Below are 19467 nucleotides of genomic sequence, written 5' to 3' on the forward strand. Positions count from 1 at the left end.
AATATTAAGTATTCTGCAGGAGCACTATTCTCACTCATGCATTATAAGGATAAGCCATAATTGGTTTTCTTTAGTGTGTATATTTTTATCACTATCATAAAATGTGTTTGTTTATGTTTGTCTCTACTTTTTTAAAAATTTTAAAACGATAGAGGTGGAATTATTTGGCTAAAGGATATTTTTAAACCGTGAGATATATGAACACTATATTTCTCTCCCATAAATTGTACTGTTGCACCTTTCACAAGAAGTGTACAGGAGAATTGCTTGGACCCAGGAGGTGGAGGTTGCGGTGAGCCGAGATTGTACCACTGCACTCTAGCCTGGGGTACAGAGCCAGACTCCATCTCAAAAAAAAAAAAAAAAAAAAAAAAAAACGGTAACTGTGAAACAGAATTACTATTAGAACTAAAACAGACAACTTTTCATTAGTATACTTTCTATTTTTTTTTTTAACCTATATTTCTTTTTAAAGCCCTTAAGGGTGTTTAGTGTTTCTTTCTTTTTATGTATGTTACCAGATTGATATGTTGTGTTCGAGAGTCTTGGAATTTGTGTGGGCAAGGAAGGAGGTGAAATAGTGGGATGATGCTAAATGGTGAAACATGTATTGAAGTTCCAGTTACCCAAAGCAATGGATGACAATATGTAAATTACATAAGTTTAATATAAAAATAGATTTGTGACCTTTTGCCATTAAGCTTGATAATTTATTCATTATACTTCTGTTTTTGAGACAGACTCTTGCTCCATTGCCCAGGTTGGAGTGCAGTGGCACGATCTTGGCTCACTGTAACCTCTACCTCCCAGGTTCAAGGGATTCTTGTGCCTCAGCCTCCTGAATAGCTGGGATTACAGGTGTGCGCCAGCACTCCCAGCTAATTTTTGTATATTTAGTAGAGATGGGGTTTCACCACGTTGGCCAGGCTGGTCTCAAACTCCTGACCTCAAGTCTTGCACCCACCTCTGCCTTCCAAAGTGCTGGGCTTACAAGCATGAGTCACCATGCCCGGCCTCATTATACTTTAATAGAAGAATTGTTAACAAGTTACAGAAGCATTAATTTTAAAGACGTTTTCTGTTGTTTCCTACCTTTAGGTAGAAATACAAGCAGAAAAATGAGAGAAGTATATTTTTATGTAAAATTTTAATAATTGCATTTCAGGTATTTTGCTTCTTTTTTTTTTTTTTTTTTTTTTTTTAAATGGAGTCTCTGTCACCAGGCTGGAGTGCAGTGGCGTGATCCCTGATCACTGCAACCTCCGCCTTCCAGGTTCGAGTGGTTCTCCTGCCTCAGCTTCCAGAGTAGCTGGGACTACAGGCACACGTCACCATGCCCAGCTAATTTTTTTATTTTTAGTAGAGACAGGGCTTCACTACATTGGCCAGGATGGTCTCGATCTCCAGACCTCGTGATCCACCTACCTCGGCCTCCCAAAGTGCTGGGATTATAGACGTGAGCCACGATGCCCGGCCTTCCTTCGCTTTTTTTAAATGTAAGACTTTATTTTATCAGATATTTATGTAAAAATAATTTTCATGCATATTGTATTAAAGCTTAATGCCCATCCTTATTTTTAATATGAACAAACTCTTATTGTCATCTATATTTAAAATAAAACATTGACCAATAGGAGTCTTTTCAGTTTTAATTTACGGTATTCTATTCTTCATCCATATTAGTGTTTTCTAATTATGCTCTTTTGTGCTGTGTCTCTTCTGCTGAAACTTTTTAATTTTTTTTTTTTTTTGCGAATGAGTCTCTGTCAGCTAGGCTGAAGTACAGTGGACGATCTCAGCTCACTGCAACTTCTGCACCGCAGGTTCGAGCGATTCTCCTACCTCAACCTCCCGAGTAGCTGGGGTTACAGGTGCCTGCCACCATGTCTGGCTAATTTTTTTTTTTTTTTTTTTTTTGGTATTTTTAGTAGAGATGGGCTTTCACCATGTTGGCCAAGCTGCTCTCAAACTCCTGACTTCCAAGTGATCTGCGCACCTCACCCTCCCAAAGTGCTGGGATTACAGGCATGAGCTGTTTTTGGCTGAAACTTTTTGTTTCTCATTTTCTGAAAGATAATGATCAGTAGTCAGGACTCTGGTACCTTCCATAATTTGGTTTTAACCCACCTTTCAATTTCTTGTTACTGTTTCTTGAAATCTGCTTCGTTTTATTTTTACTTTACTGTAATTTTAATTATTAATATTATATTTTTTACTATATTTAAAATAATTTATAAACTTTTGTGATTTTTTTTTTTTAATGTGCCCGTCTGTTGGGCCCTTTTTTCCTATGAATTTACCTTCTGATTTTTATTATTTGTGCAATACTTCCTAAAATAGCTGGGTTATGATTTACTTAACTAGATTTTATTTGAATTGTTTGCAGTTTTGTTGTATTGAAAATAGTACTTCTTTAGACTGGGTGCGGTGGCTCACGCTTGTAATCTCAGCACTTTGGGAGGCTGAGGCCGGTAGATCACTTGAGGTCAGGAGTTTGAGACCAGCCTGGCCAACATGGTGAAACCCCATCTCTACTAAAAATACAAAAATTATCCCAGGAAGTGGAGGTTGCAGTGAGCCAAGATTGTGCCACTGCACGCCAGCCTGTGTGACAGAGCGAGACTCCGTCTCAAAAACAAAAAAATAAAGAGCAAGATAATACAAGTAGACATCAGTGATTTAGAAACAAAGTAAGTATTTCTGTGGTTTGTATGGAAGAAAACTAGGAAGTGATGAACAGGATTGGGTTTAGGGCAGGGAAGCGTATACTTAGAGCCAGGAGTTTGGCTGTTGAGTGTTAAAGTGCTTCACGAAGAATAGGAGAATCGAATTGGGCTTATTACGTGAAGCCAAGGCCTAATGTGAGTCTCCCCATTTGTAAAGCAGGGTGAAGGAAAGTGCCAATAACTACTGCATAGGCTTATGTTTAGAGTAATTGTATATCTCAAGTTGCCCTTGAGACACCCAGTTTGTGCTTATTGTCCCTGTATTTATTAATAGAAGCTCCTTTAATATTCAGAAGGATAGTAGTTTACATGGCAATTTATATTAAAACATCACTTACAGGAAATCAAAAGCTGAGGAAAGGGAGAAGACAGACATAATTCTTATAACTGACACCTGAATTGAAATGTCTGTTCCTTTGGTTGTTGACTGCGTCTGTAAAAATTCCCAATGTTGTCTTAGGAAAGAGTCTGAAAATTCCCACTCTTCTCTTTTATGTGATCTGGTTCTGCCATGGAGGTAATGACAGAAACATAAGAGGGGAGGGATAAATAATAAAGTAATAAATAAGTATGTCAAAGATGCTAGAGAGGTGAAAGAAGAAATTCTGTCTTATACAAAATAAAGGAACAGATGAAACAAGATATGAAAAAGGAGCAGCCTTGAAAATTGAAAGTAAATTCTTAAAAGTAAAAAAAAGCAGTACATTATGTTATTGAGGAAAAATACTGCTTTAGGTGCCATGAGAGGGAGAATTCAAGTATTGGCATTTATTAGACATTCAGTTAGAATGTAGCCCAGAGAAATAAGGAGGTAAGAAAACATGAAAGAGCCATTTAAATACTTTGGTATAGATTGAAGGGTTCCAGAATATACCAAGGGAAGAAATCAGAGGGAAGAAAAGAGATAAAGTGGTTTTTATTCCCCCCTTCCACATTTATTTTAAGTTCAGGGGTACGTGTGCAGGGCATGGAAGTTTGTTACATAGGTAAATGTGTGCCATGGTGGTTTGCGGCACAGCTCATTGCATCACCTAGGTATTAAGCCCAGCATCCATTAGCTATTCTTCCTGATGCTCTCCCTTCTCCTATCCCCCACCCTCCAGCGGGCCCCATTGTTGTTTCCCCACTGTCCCAATGTGTTTAGCTGTTCTCATCATTCAGCTCCCACTTACAAGTGACAACATGAGGTGTTTGATTTTCTGTTTCTGCTTAGGTTTGCTGAGCATAATGGCTTTCATCACCATCTATGCAAACAACACGATCTTGTTCCTTTTTTTTTTTTTTTAAGACAGAGTCTCGCTCTGTTGCCCAGGCTGGAGTGCACTGGCATGATCTCAGGTGACTGCAGCCTCCTTCTCCTGGGTTCAAGCGATCCTCCCACCTCAGCCTCCCAAGTAGCTGGGACTACAGGTACATGCCACCATGCCCAGCTAATTTTTTTATTTTTAGTAGATACAGGGTTTTGCCATGTTTCCCTATGCTGGTCTTGAACTCCTGTATTGAAGTGATCCTCCTGCCTCAGCCTTCTAAAATGCTGGGATTACAAGATTGAGCCAGCACACCCAGCCCAATCTCTTTCCTTTTAATGGCTGCATGCATACCACATTTTCTAGTCTATTATTTTTGGGCATTTGGGTTGATTTTATGTCTTTCCTATTATGAATAGTGCTGCAGTGAACATACATGTGCATGTATGTTTATAATAGAATGATTTATATTCCTTTGGGTGTATACCCGATAATGGGATTGCTGGTTCAAGTGATATTTCTGGCTTTAGTTCTTTGAGGAATCACCAGACGGTCTTAGATACAGTTTTTGAAGAGGTAATTTTGGAGAAATTTCCAGACAAATTTCCTTTGATCCAAAGTTTGTTCTCAGGAGTGAGCAAGATAAGTGAAAATAATTACATAGCTGTAAATAGTATAGTATAACTGAAGTATTAAGGAAATTTTGAAAGATTTCGTCAAGGAATGTCTGATCCTTTTCTTTATAATGCAGTTAATGTTGAAATACACAGTAAAATAAATTCTCCTGGTAAATTGCATTATACTTGGAAGAATAAAAATGTGCTTTTTAAAAGTTTGTATTAAAGAGGAAATACACAGAGTTGTAACGTGAATATTAGTGAAAGAAATGTTAGTGAAAATGTTGCAGCCAGCTAAAGCATTATTTGGCTAGATGTGTTATCTTAAGGGCATTAATGCTAAGCAAAAGCAAAAGAAACCAGAAAGAAAAACAGCAAACCTAACATTACTGTGAAGAGAGGAATAATAAAAGTAGAAATGGAAGTTAAATAGAAAGGTTAAAGAAGGTCAACTAAACCCAAATATTTGAGTTTAAGAAAACTTTAGGACCAGGAGGTTTTATCTTAGGAATACCAAGATGGTTTAATATTAGAAAATCTTTTAGTATAATGTCCAAATAATCTCATTACAGGAGGAAAAAGCCTATACTTACCTGAAGTGATGTAGGATGTTTGGAAAAATTATGTGATAAAATATAGCTAATAGTTTTTATAAACAGAGACTTTTGATAAATTAGGAACAAAAGGAAACTTCCTTAGCTTGTAAAGGTTATCTCCTCCAAACCTACAGCTCAGATTATGTCGTTTTTAAATAACAGTGAAATTTAGGTGTATTCCCAGGATACAAGCATATATCACTGCTGTTCAGTACTGAAACACCTAACCAATGCATTAAAAAAAGAAAAGAAAAAAAGAAAGAAGAGCTATAGCAATTGAAGAGGAAGATGCAAAAGTATCCCTATTGGAAGAGGATATAATTGTGTTGAAATTTCAAGAGAAACCATAGACTGTTAGAACTAATGAGAGTGTTCAGCAGCATTCTATCCAAATTTAATTTGGATAGAAAATTAAAATTAAAAAAATCAGTAGCCTTCTGTATGGCATTAATAACCAATTAGAACAAGTAATCAGAAACAAGAGCATATTCAAGATAGAAGTAAAATCAGTGAAGTACAAAATAAAAATCTAATAAAAAATGTGGGTGGAACAGAATAAAATACTATTTTAAAAACCCATCATATTGAGCAATTAAAAAGGCCTGACTATACCAATAGTCAGTAAGGTTGTAGAACAGCAACTCATGAGAGTACAGATCTGTGTACAGATTCTCCTTTAGAGAATATTTTGGTAATATCAAGAAGAGTTGAATGACTGACTATCCCGTTTTCATTCAGTCAGTAAATATTTAATGAGTGTTTACACTGTGGAAACCACTTTTTTCCTTCTTTTCTTTACTGAGAATGTAACATTAAAGAAAACCAATTCAATTCTTAGATATAACCTCTGTATACAATTTTTTTACATGTTTATAAAAGGCATATATAGGAATGAATTTTTTTTTCATTGCTTTGTTTATACTAAAAAAAAATCCCAAATTTCTATAATAAACAGGATAATTGATAAACTGTGGCATATTTAAACTCTGAAAAAAAATTCTTATTATTTTTTTAAGACACAGTCTTGCTCTGTTGCGCAGACTGGGGTGCCAGTGACATGGTCCCAACTCACTGCAACCTCTGCCTCCCAGGTTCAAGTGATTCTTGTGCCTCAGCCTCCTAAGTAGCTGGGATTACAGGTGTGCGCCAGTATGCCTTGCTAAATTTTTTGTGTTTTCAGTAGAGACAAGGTTTCCCAATGTTGGCCAAGCTGGTCTCGAACTCCTGACCTCAAGCAGTCCACCTGCCTTGGCCTCCCAAAGTGTGCTGGGATTACAGATGTGAGCCCCCATGCCTGGCCTGAAATTCTTCACTGTATTTAAAATGAGTAAACTAGAGTTCTAGGTACCAGTACAAATAAATTTTTAAAATGGATTTTAAGGGTTCAATGCAAATTGCAGAATGATGCATTAGCACATGATGCTACAGTACTTATAAAGTGTGAACATATACTCAAGGTTATTTAACATCATGTTTTTTATATTGATTACTTTCTGAAAAGATAGGAGAAAAAGGATAGGACCACAAAGGTTTGTATGATACACAGGTATATACCTCAGAGATTTTGTGGGTTTGGTTCCAGTGAGTCATACAAACTTTTTGGCTTCCTAGTACATATAAAAGTTATATTTACCCTATGGTGTATTGTATGTGCAATATCATTATGTCTGAAAAAAACCAATGTATGTACCTTAATTAAGAATACTATTTAAAAATGCCAACGAACATCTAAACCTTCAGTGAATCATAATCTTTTTGCTAGTGGAAAGTCTTCCTTTCATGAAAGATTTCTCTGTAGTATGCAATGCTGTTTGATAGCATTTTACCACAGTAGAACTATTTTCAAAATTGGAGGAAGTCCTCTCAAACCCTGTCACTGCTTTATCATATAAATTTATGTAATATTCAGAATCCTTTGTTGCCATTTCAACAGTGTTCACAGCATCTTCACAAGGAGTAGGAGTTTGGTAGGCAGTAGCAGAAGACGTTTCTTAATTTAGAAACAGGAAATGCAAAGATAAAATCTATTACCGACCATAGAGGACATAAGATGCCCTTGTAAAAATAGAGCTGAGAGAAACTACATTCTGAGCATTGAATGTTTTGACTTTTTGTAAAATTGATGGTATTTTAGAAAGTAAATGACTTGTTTGTATTTTCATTTTTAGAAATGCCTTTCTGGGAGCAATTTAGATGATGATTTGGTGGGCAAGTAAGGCTGGAATCAGACCAAAGGCTTTTTTTTTTTTTTTTTTTAAATATAAACACTGACCATTAGGGAACTAAAGAAAGTTCAAATTGATTGATTGATTGATTGATTGAGACGGAGTCTTGCTCTGTTGCCCAGGCTGGAGTGCAGTGGCGTGATCTGGGATCACTGCAAGCTCCGCCTCCCAGATTCACGCCATTCTCCTGCCTCAGCCTCCTGAGCAGCTGGGACTACAGGTGCCCGCCACCATGCCCAGCTAATTTTTTTTTGTATTTTCAGTAGAGACAGGGTTTCATTGTGTTAGCCAGGATGGTCTCGATCTCTTGACCTCGTGATCCGCCCGCCTCCGTCTCCCGAAGTTGAGCGTTCAAATTTATAGAAGGTCAGTGAGAATGGAGAGGAAGTGATAGATTCTGCAAATATTAAGGCTCTGGAATGATTATGAAAAATGAGAAAGAGGAAGAAATCTAAGGTGGTCCCTAGTTGTTTGACTTGGTAATGTTGACTGAAAGAAAATTTGTGTGACTATAGGTATTGGAGGATGGCTATGAGAGTAGTTTGTACATTCTGACTTTTAGATCTGTGACATTAAATACATGTTGAATTTTGGAACTTTCAAGCTATGTATTTAGTCTAAGTGATACTTTTTACTTTAGTAGTTATGAGTTAATAAGAGCTTAAGTGAATTTCTGTAATCCATTGGCATTTTCATTTTGTGCATCTATATATCAACTATAAAAGTTGGACTATAGGACCGGGCATGATGGCTTAGTCCTGTAATCCCAGTACTTTGGGAAGCTGAGTCAGGCAGATCTCTTGAGCCAGGAGTTGGAGACCAGCCTGGGCAACATGGCAAAACCCCATTTCAACCAAAATACAAAAATTAGCCAGGTATGGTGGCATGTGCCTGTAGTCCCAGCTACTCAGGAGGCTGCGGTGGGAGAATCACCTGAGCCCAGGAAGTCAAGGCTGCAGTGAGCTGTGATTGTGCCATTGCACTCCAGCCTGGGCAACGGGAGTGAGATTCTGTCTCAAAAAAAGAAGTTGGACTGTCATTTATTCATTCAACAAAAATTCCAAGCTAATTGGGTTAGGCGCAGGGCTACAATATTAATTAAACTCACCTGACCCTTATCTTCATGGACTTTCTAGTCTTAGAAGAAGAAATAGTTTATACCAATCAAATTATCTATTAATATACAATTATAAACTGTTGATTAACACTAAGCAAACTTTCTTTGGTCTTAGTGTAGTGATAACAGCTTATGTGAATAAGGAACTGTTGTTAGCCTATAAATTAAGTATACTTAGTGAGGCAATTTGGTCTTCTGTTTGCTTTTGACAACTGACTTTGAGGGTGAAACTAATTTTGTCCATTTAAATATGATTGGGCAAGAGGTAGGTGTCTTAGAGATTGTGATCAGACATTCTCTGTCCCTTAGAGTTAGTAAGCTTTGTTCTAGTGTCAAAGAAAAGTATGGACTTTTATAGTGACATTGTTTTCTTCCAACTTCCGAATTATAGATGGGTTATACATGCCAAATCGCTTCGTATCATCAAACAGAGAGGAATTCTCCCCCAGTAGGTAGCTGGGCTTGAGTTTTACTCTATGACTATACCAAGGAAAGAGGAAAGCAGCTTTGGGTTTATTTAAATTCCACCTGTTAACTTCTAAGTTGTAGAACTGACAGTTACATAGTAACTGTAATAGGGCTTGTATGCATTTCTGAGCTATTAATAGAATGGATAAAAGTGTTTTAATAATTTTCTAACATTCATTGAGAAGCTTGAAAGTTTCAAGAAGTATTAAAATGGCCAAAGAATGTATAAGGATTGTAATTATAAACAAATGATACTGATACATTAGATGAGAGGACACATATACTGTTGATTGAAATGAAACTTTATGACAAAGATGGGGAGAACACATTGAAAGACAGAAATACTGTAATGAAGTTAAAGAGTAAAATTTTGTTGAACTAAGCAAATATAAGTACTTGAATAGAATTAATTAATACTTGAATGTATAATACAAGAAATGTGTTAATAGCTGTGACTGCTACAGTGCAAAATATTGGGTATAGAATTTAAAATCATATAATATTCTAAGCATTTAGAGTTTTTGCCTGAAGATAAAATAGGAAAACTGAAAATAACTGTTGTTTAACCAAGATAGATGTTTATTTCTCTCGTATGTAAAAGATCATAGATACGTGGTCTTTTCCATGGGGAGTGGTGGATTGTGAAATAATTGAAATTCTTAACATTTTAATAATCATTAAAGTATATTTTATTGTAATTTTAGCAGTATACCTTTTGATGTTTGTCAAAATTGGATTTTCCATTTTAAAAAGGAAGAAGCTGCTAAGGCAGCCCAATGGGAGGCAGCTGACTCTAGGTCTTTATTCCAGGCCCCCTCTGGATATCCTCCTGTGCTGTTTTCATTCCTCTTGCCTGGCCCTGGTAGGTAATCTGGGCCTGACGCTTCTTACCTAGTGGTGAAGGCCAGATACATCGCACCTAATGCGTACCATGAACAAGTTAATGTGCTACGTGTTGGGGTGAGGTGAGGAGCAGGGTGGGTCCCAGGCTGGTCCCAGGCACTGGGCTTTTGAGAGGAACTGTTCCAGTTTATATCCCTTATTTCTGAAAGAACATGCGTGAGTGACCAGAGCATGGTGCACTTTAGTGAACATACCTTTTTGGATGTTAATTGCCTGCCTAACCCCAGCTGTGGCAGAAAGGATATTTAAAGACCCACTAGTGCAGCCAGATATCATTGTGTTGGTAGGTGAACCTAGTGAGCATCCACAATTTGGAAAAGGAAGACCTGAGCCAATGATAACAACACTCTTGTCACAAATTATTATTGCCAAGTTGTCTGTGCCTTTGAACTCAGACAAAGAAGCTGAGCTGCCAGTGGCTCTTTTGTGACTGCCATTGGCTCCATTCTAAGTACATGGTGGTTGTGCATTACAAGCAGTGCATCATCTATATCAAGTTGTAGCAGAAAACCTTTCAGAAGACTGTCTGCAGTGGACATTGCTGGGCCCTGCCTATTTTGAGGGGAGGGCTAAGGATAAATTACTCTTAGGCCTGTGGCAGCCCCAGAATGCAGTTGTATAAAGAGTCCTTCTGCTGGTAATCTCTATGTGGATAAGAAATTGCCACCTACTTATACCCACCATGAAATATTTGGCAGTTAACCTTAGCGTTGCCATTGTAGTGGTCCTGGTGGCCATTGTTGCTGGCATTGTAATTCTGGTGATCACTATCAGGAGAAAGTTGGGGAAATATAAGAAGATAGAGATCAAGGATTGAGGGAGTTGAATATATGGACAAGTGTATTAGTTTGTTCTCACATGGCTATCAGGAAATACCTGAGACTGGGTAATTTATAAAGAAAAGAGATTTCATTGACTCAGTTCTGCATGGCTGGGGAGGCCTCAGGAAACTTATAATCATGGTGGAAGGCACCTCTTTATAGGGCGGCAGGAGAGAAAATGAGTGCTAGCAGGGGAAATGCCAGATGCTTATAAAACCATCAGATCTCATGAGAACTCACTGTCATGAGAACAGTATAGGGGATACCGCCCCCATGATTCAGTTACCTCCCACCGGGTCTGTCCCATGACACATGGGGATTATGGGAATTACAATTCAAAATGAGATTTGGATAGAGACAGAGCCAAACTATCTCAGCAAGTATGAGTCTGTAGTAGGGAAGATATAAAGGAAGGGTTCAGGATCAATTCAGATTGAAACTTAATTCTTGACCCAAGGCAGATACTTCCTCCATCATCATCCCCAACTTACCTTCCTCCCTTTCCTTCCATTCTTCAGTTTGATGGTTTTGACCCAGGACTACCTCTCTTTCTGACTTCATGTCCCAACTTTTCTTGAAGTGCTGTTTCTAATACTGTTTCTTCCTTTTGGTCCAGGGTCAAGAAATATGACTCTTGAATTCAGCAAAGGTAGATGTAAGAGGTCTCCATTGAATGATGTCTTTGATAGTATGTAAAGAAAAAGGTTAAGATGATACCCCAGGGTCATTTCAAAGTGATAGAATACCTTTTAAAGGTTTAATGAGTTTATGTGAGGAACAGTGCTTTTATTTCTTGCATTTAATTTTTTAAATTAACTCTCTCTGGTTCCAAATGGAAAGATTTGGCATCTTCATCCTGAATTCTACTTTATAGTTATCTTGTTGAAAAGAAAATTTTGGCTTTATTTGAACTTGCACAGTAGCCATATTTCTTGTCTGTTTTACCACGAATGCGTGTGCTTTGCTTCTCACTTAACAGATTTTTGTTTTTTTTCAAATAAAGATGGGGTATCAGTGTTGTCCAGGCTGACCTCAAACTTCTGGGCCCAAGTGATCCTCCCCTGCCTGAGCCTCCTGAGTAGCTGGGACTACAGGTGCATATTGCCATGACGCCTAGCCGAGGGAATCTTATTTTTTTTTGCTTAAACATTTTTATCTATCTTCTTCTTCTTCTTTTTTTTGGAAAAAAGACTCTGTCCACAAACTGCCAGTGTTTATTCTGCAGGTCACTCATTAAAGCTATTAGTAATATTTTGTTACGTAAAAATGTTTGTACATATTTTGTCTTTGATAATTTTGCAGCGACTTTCTTAATATAACAAGTCTAATGAAATATAATAAAATATGGGGAAAGCATAGAGTGAAAGATTGAATTTCAATCAGATTATGCAAAAAACAAAACAAAACATCCAACCAAAACCAATACAGCTTTTTCGGGGGGTCCTGGTGAGGGGTTGTGCATCATCAGATAAAATAAATGGAACTTCACAGATAACTAATTGGATAGATGAAATATTTACATCCATCAGTGAACTATTAAACCAGGGCACATGTTTTAGAACTGATTAATTAATTTGATCCTCAGAAATTTTCAGATTTTATAACCCATGGTATTTTCCACAATTGTATTTTTATAAAGCTATCATCATTGAACCTGTTTAGAGATTCAGCTGAATTACCTTTATACCCATTCATTTTTATACTCTACAGTTACAGCTCATCATCTTGTGCATGTCTTAGACCGATATTTGGAACTGGTCCAGGATATTTTACAGTAAGTCCTGGTCATATGAGTAACATTTAGGTTATTTGAGCATAAAAGCAAAGTGCTAAATATAAACTGCATTTCTCCCAGTCTTTTAGTTTTTAGTCATGAAGTGTTTGAATTGTCTTCTGTTTCTCAGAGATAATATGCATTTCTATTTTATTTATTTAGAGATGAAGTCTCACTCTGTTGCCCAGGCTGGAGTGCAATGGCACGATCTTGGCTCACTGCAACCTCCACCTCCTGGATTCAAGTGATTCTGCTGCCTGGCCTATTTTTTGTTTTTTGTTTTTTTGGTTTTTTGAGATAGAGTCTTGCTCTGTCACCCAGGCTGGAGTGTGATGGCACGATCTCCTCTCACTGCAACCTCTGCCTCTGGGTTCAAGTGATTTTCCTGCCTCAGCCTCCCAAGTAGCTGCGATTACAGGCACATGCCACCACACCTGGCTAATTTTTTTTTTTTTTAAAGTAGAGACAGGGTTTCACCATGTTGGTTAGGCTGGTCTCGAACTCCTGACCTCAAGTCATCTGCCTGCCTCGGCCTCCCAAACTGCTGGGATTACAGGCGTGTGCCACCACATCCGGCCTTGACTGGCTTTTTAAAAATAAAATAGGCCAGGAGCAGTGGCTCACGCCTGTAATCCCAACACTCTGGGAGGCCGAGACGGGCGTATCACCTGAGGTTAAGAGTTCCAGACCAGTTTGACCAATGTGGTGAAACCCCATGTCTATTAAAAATACAAGGCTGGGCGTGGTGGCTCATACCTCTAATCCCAACACTTTGGGAGACCGAGGCGGGTAGATCACAGGGTCAAGAGTTCGAGACCAGCATGGCCAACATAGTGAAACCCATTCTCTACTAAAAATACAAAAGTTAGCTGGGTGTGGTGGCATGTGCCTGTCGTCCAAGCTACTTGGGAGGCTGAGGCAGGAGAATCGCTTGAACCTGGAAACGGAGGTTGCAGTGAGCTGAGATTGTGCCATTGCATTCCAGCCTGGGTGCCAGAGCGAAACTCCATCTCAAAAAACCAACCAAACAAACAAACAAAAAACAGAAAATAGGCTGGTCAGCAGAATCACTTGAACCCAGGAGGCAGAGTTTGTGGTGAATGGAGATCGTGCCACTGCACTCCAGCCTGGGCAACAAAGGGAGACCAAAAAAAAAAAAAAAAAAAAAAAGGCCAGGTGCGGTGGCTCACGCTTATAATCCCAGCACTTTGGGACGCCAAGGTGGATGGATCACTTGAGGCCAGGAGTTCAAGACCAACCTAGCCAACATAGTGAAACCCTGTTTCTACTAAAAATACAAAAATTAGCCAGCATGGTGGCATGCATCAGTAATCCCTGCTACTCGGAAGGCTGAGGCAGGAGGATCGCCTGAATCCGGGAGGCAGAAGTTGCAGTGAGCCGAGATTGAACCAACCATTGCACTATAGCCTGAGCAACAAGAGCAAAACTCCATCTCCAAAACAAAAACAAAAACAAAAAACCAGAAACAAAAAACCAGTCAAATATAGCAGTGGCGGGTGGCAGGTTGTATACCAACTTTAATGACACTAATGTTAATAAGTTCTGATAACCCACTACCATCAGACCAGCGATGTGTATATTTGTATATATCTACTGATTGATTACCCTCCCCAGTAGATAATGAACAAGTGAAGAGCGAATACATGTTTTGCTATTTGTTGAGCAATGCATTAAGAATGTTTTTATGAGGAGAAGATGTTAACATAAAAAGTATTTGACAAATTTCTAAATTTTCCTTGGACTTGATTAATCTTTACTCTTACTTTGACCTAATATTGTGTTAAGTGTAGGCTAATTTTTTTTGAGACAAACTTTTGCTCTTGTCGCCCAGGCTGGAGTGCAATGGCGTGCTCTCGGGTCACTGCAACCTCCACCCCTGGGTTCAAGCTATTCTCCTGCCTCAGCCTCACAAGTAGCAGGGATTACAGCTACTGTAATTACAGCCTGCCTGGCTAATTTTTGTGTTTTTAGTAGAGACGGAGTTTCACCACATTGGCCAGGCTGGTCTCTTAACTCCTGACCTCAGATGATCTGCCACCTTGGCCTCCCAAATTGCTGGGATTATAGGCGTGAGCCACTGTTCCTGGCCTGGCTAATTTTTCTTTTTAAGCAGTTTAGTTCTGTTTTCTCTTTATTTTCCTAGAATGAAAAGTAATACATAGAATATACAGAATGTTTTGGGTCAAAAGCTATAAATTGCTTTCTTTTTTTTTTTTTGAGGTGTTGTTTCATTCTTGTTACCCCGCTAGAGTGCAAATGGTATGATCTCAGCTCCCTGCAACCTCCACCTTCCAGGTTCAAGCGATTTTCCTGCCTCAGCCTCCCTAGTGGCTGGGATTACAGATGCCCACCACCATGCCTGGCTAATTTTTGTATTTTTAGTAGAGACAGTGTTTCACCATGGTGGCCAGGCTAGTCTCATACTCCTGACCTCAGATGATCCACCTGCCTCGGCCTCCCAAAGTGTTGGAATTACAGGTGTGAGCCATCACGCCCGGCCTCAAATTGCTTTTTTCGTTTCATAGCTGTTTGAAAATCCTCAGATGATAGATTAATATTTACTTAAGAGTGAGGTTTTTTTTATTTGTAACATAATTAGAAAGTCTCCGAAATTAACTTTGGATATTTTAACCTGTCTTAAATGAGTCTAGCAGCTTCATGTATAGTTCACATGCTGTTAAAAGGTGTACTTTAAATCAGTAGCTTATCATGATAGACAATTTCTCATTTATGTAACCATCCAATACTAGAGTTAGTGGTAGCTATCTTTTCTTCATAGGATGATTCAGGAATCTAAGCCCCTCCATTTTCTGGCTCTTCTTACCCCTAGAGCCTTCATGTTGTTTGCATTCACTTGGTTGGAAGGGGAGAAAGAGAAGCAGTGTCTACTTCTTAGAAGCCTTTGGCCCCTCTATTTACATTCCATTGATGGGAACTTACCACATACTCAGGTGAGCTAAGTAATATATTTCATGGCTGGATGCTTGCTTCCCCATCCATGTTAGTGCATACAGATAAGTCACACTGCAATTATTTTTAGGTAATTCAAAGGCATGCAGTAAATATTTTGCTTTTGTTTAATTTCTCCAAAACACAGTAGATTATAAAAGCTGCTGATTAGTGGTAAGATAAGAGCATTCACTGCCTTCAAGTTACTTAGAGCTAGAGCCTTGAAGGAAGTTAGAAACTTTAAATAGGAATTTTCTTAGCCTCTGTTCAGTTACATCCAAAAGTACCTACTGTTACTCATGAGCTTAGCCTTTAGCAAATATATTGATGTTATTATTTTTCTGTACTTGTTGACTTCAAACGTGTGGTTTTAAATTAACATGGGTGTTTTAGATAATACTAAGTATCTTCATGATTTCCCCTAAATCATTTTCCAAAGGCTTTATCCCTATATATATAGAATTTTATACAGATTATCTAGGACAGATCAAGTAAGTAAAGAGATGACTGTAGTGTTTGTGATTATGATAGTCGTGTGTGTGTATGTGTACACACACGTAAAGGATTATACATTTACTGGTTTTATTTAAGTGATGTTTAGGAAAAATGGACTTGATGTATTTAATACTTCATTTATATTATTGTTTATAGATGTTTAAATATATGAAATATGGTGCTTTCTACTAGTTGAATTTTCAAAGAGGGAACCTAACTTACTTTAATGCTTCTAGCCAAATTATTCTGCATGTACCCTCAGTAAGAATTGAAATACAGAAAACATTGCGTGAATAAAGCTATATCCAACTATAAATGAGATTTCTTAAAAATTCTTTGTCAGTAGATTTGGGTTGAATATGCTTGTGCAGTTTCTCATTGTACACTAACTTGAATCATGTATGAAGCAAAATCCTTGCAAAAAGCTAATTCACAATTTGTTTCCAAACTACTAAAGAAAACTGAGTGTATGTTGATAGAATTTCTCACTATTTGCTAGGTTTTAGTATTAGCTTTTGAGATAGGAAGACAAAAGAGATTTGTTTCCTTCCAGTGAGGACCTTTGATCTCAGTACAGGAATTCTTAATCTGGAGTCAGTGCTAGAATTCTTGGAGGACATGAACATAGATAGAAAGAGTGGTAAAAAAGAAAAAATTTGAATTGATTAATTTTATTTTTATTTTTAAATTTTTATTTATTTATTTATTTATCTATTTATTTATTTATTTATTTATTTTTGAGTCTCACTCTGTCACCCAGGCTAGAGTGCAGTGGTGCCATCTCAGCTCACAGCATTCGAGTAATTCTCCTGTCTCAACCTCCTTAGTGACTGGGATTACAGGCCACCATGCCCAGATAATTTTTGTGTGTTTTGTTTGTTTGTTTTGAGATGGAGTCTTGCTCTGTTGCCCAGGCTGTAGTGCAGTGGTGTGATCTCGGCTCACTGCAACCTCTGCCTTCCTGGTTCTAGCAATTCTCCTGCCTCAGCTTCCCCAGTTGCTAGGATTACAGGTGCACACCACCACACCTGGCTCATTTTTGTATTTTTAGCAGACACAGGATTTTACCATGTTGGCCAGGCTGGTCTCAAACTCCTGACCTCAGGTGAGCTGCCCATCTTGGCCTCCCAAATTGCTGGGATTATAGGTGTGAGCCACTGCTCCCTGCCTGGAATTGATTTAAAAGACGTAAGTGAGAAAACTGATCTAGGACAGGTAAAATAATTGTTAAAGGCATTGAAGATGAAATTTGTAGCTGTTCCAGTTTATATAATTATTTGATATTTCTCCTAAGGCTCTGTAACCCAGATAGTAGTCTAAATTTACTGTTCAGCAAAAAGAACAAGAATGTGAGTTATGATTGGTTCCAGGAATTTCTTTCAGTACTTGTAGTTCATTGAGTGTCCTGAGTTACTTGAAACAAGACAGAGTATAATCTGGCATGTATAGTCTTAGAAAATGTTTATAGATGTCATGCCATTTGCAGCATTAATAGGCTAGGATATGAATGTCTCCTAACTGGATACAGAGAGGACCTGAGAAAACATACTTAAAGTTAAAAGCCTCATGTCCCATATTAAAACTTCATCCTTCACCTGTCACTCAGAGGCTTGAATTGGTATGTTCCTTGCTAGCTTCTCCTCAGACCTACAGAAGTAGGAATTGTGGATTGAAAGATATTGGATGTATCTTCAATAAGAATATCAAAATGCCTCAGCATTATGGCTTGAATTAGGATAGAGAACACTGTGAACCAAGAAACAAAGCTTCAGTGACTGAGCTGGAAGGAGGGGTGACTTACGAGGCTGATTTATCACAAGGTGGAGGAGTGGTGGTAGGAATCTTGGCAAGGGTCCTTAAGGCTGATCAGTCTTCTGAATGCTGATAGAAACAGGATGGCTTGCATGTGACAGTTAGTAGCTAGGAGACAGCAGTTATCATAAAGTACCTAAAAAGGAAGTACTGGAATATTCCAAGGTTACTGGGAGAACAGCCCAGTTTCAGATAAGGGCCAAGGAGGTTTTGTGAACTGGTTGAATGTATAGAGGAATTTTACTGTGTGAACTACTAGTTTATTGTTTTCAGTCCAGATATTTTTAGTGGAAATAGTCTTGAAGGAAGATCAGTGGAATAATAAAACAGGAGAAAGAAACCAAGAGCGGTATGATATATTAGAGTACCAGGACAGGACAGCGTTGTGCTTTTAACGATTGTTGGTGATACAGATTACATGGTCATTTAAAAAGTTTTATTGGCTTAGGTGTTTAGAATACATTGGCTTTAAAATTGAACAATTGTATAGGCTCTCCAGCAGTTGTGTTTTTTTTTTTTTTTTTTGCTTTTGAGTGACATGTAGCTGACCCCCAGTTATTCTACAGGTGAAAATATTACGAGAAAACAAATATAGAAAGTTGTCATTATTTAGCTGGGATGGTCTTGGACAAGTCACTAAACATCTTCTTTCCCCTAGTTTCCTTGTAATTGATTTTCTAATTAGGCTTCCCCCCCCCCCCCGAGACTGTGTCTCACTCTGTTGCTGAGGCTGTAGTGCCATGGCATGATCTTGGCTCACTGCAGCCTTTGCTTCCTGGGTTCAAGCAATTGTTGTACCTCAGCCTTCCAGGTAGCTGGGATCACAGGTGTGCACCACCACACCCTGCTAATTTTTGTGTTTTTAGTAGAGACAGGGTTTCACCACGTTGGCCAGGCTGGTCTCGAACCCCTGACCTCGGGTGATCCACCCACCTCGGCCTCCCAGAGTGCTGGGATTACAGGCATGAGTCACCATGCCTGGTCTGGAATTGCTAATTTATATGATCCAAATTTAAAGCCTGGCATTATACCATTAGCAACTAGCAAAGGAGTTTTTCTTTCCTTTTTCCGTTATCAGCTCTTGCTAATGGGTCTCTGAGAAACAGGTGGTTAATGTTAACTGTAATTTTAAAAGCATCTGTTACATGTGAAACAAACTCCCTCAGCTCTCCTTAAAACTGTGGTGAGCCTCTTTCAGTTGTGTTTAATATATGAACTTCCCTCATTGCAGGTATTGGCTATGTACCTTTGATACATTTGTATTTCTTTGTTAACCCCCCAACCACACCTCTTCAACCTCCACACAAAAACCAAAGCAGGCTTAAATGTTTTCCTGTATCAGGAACTATGCTAAGCACTTTTTGTAGCCACTTAGTACCTTCCACTGTAAAATGTGCATAGTCAGCACTTAGTGATTTACTAAGATGATTTAACAAATTATTTCCTTTTAGATGTATGATTTTTAAAATAACGTTCATTACTTTTTGATTTAACTCATACATACTCTTGTTAGAAATTTAGAAGAAAACTTTAAAAGGAAGAGAAGAAGATATCACACATAGTCATAATTTTTAAGATTTTGGTTCCTGGTGTTTTGTTTGGTGTTTGGCCTAGGCTCATGTTAAAGTTATATTTGTTTTATAAGAGTGGAATGATTTTTTCCACTGTTGGTATTCCTTGAATATATGTGAATTTT

General features: G+C 38.2%; 1 protein-coding gene across 1 annotated transcript in view; it reads left to right on the forward strand.

Annotated features, from left to right (window-relative positions):
- STAG1 (stromal antigen 1) overlaps positions 1–19467 on the forward strand; it is a 327523-nt gene that overhangs the window by 22925 nt on the left and 285131 nt on the right. The gene's annotated exons all lie outside the window — the stretch shown is intronic.

The sequence above is a fragment of the Papio anubis genome, chromosome 2 (genome assembly GCF_008728515.1).
Source record: "Papio anubis isolate 15944 chromosome 2, Panubis1.0, whole genome shotgun sequence".
Lineage (NCBI taxonomy): Eukaryota > Metazoa > Chordata > Mammalia > Primates > Cercopithecidae > Papio > Papio anubis.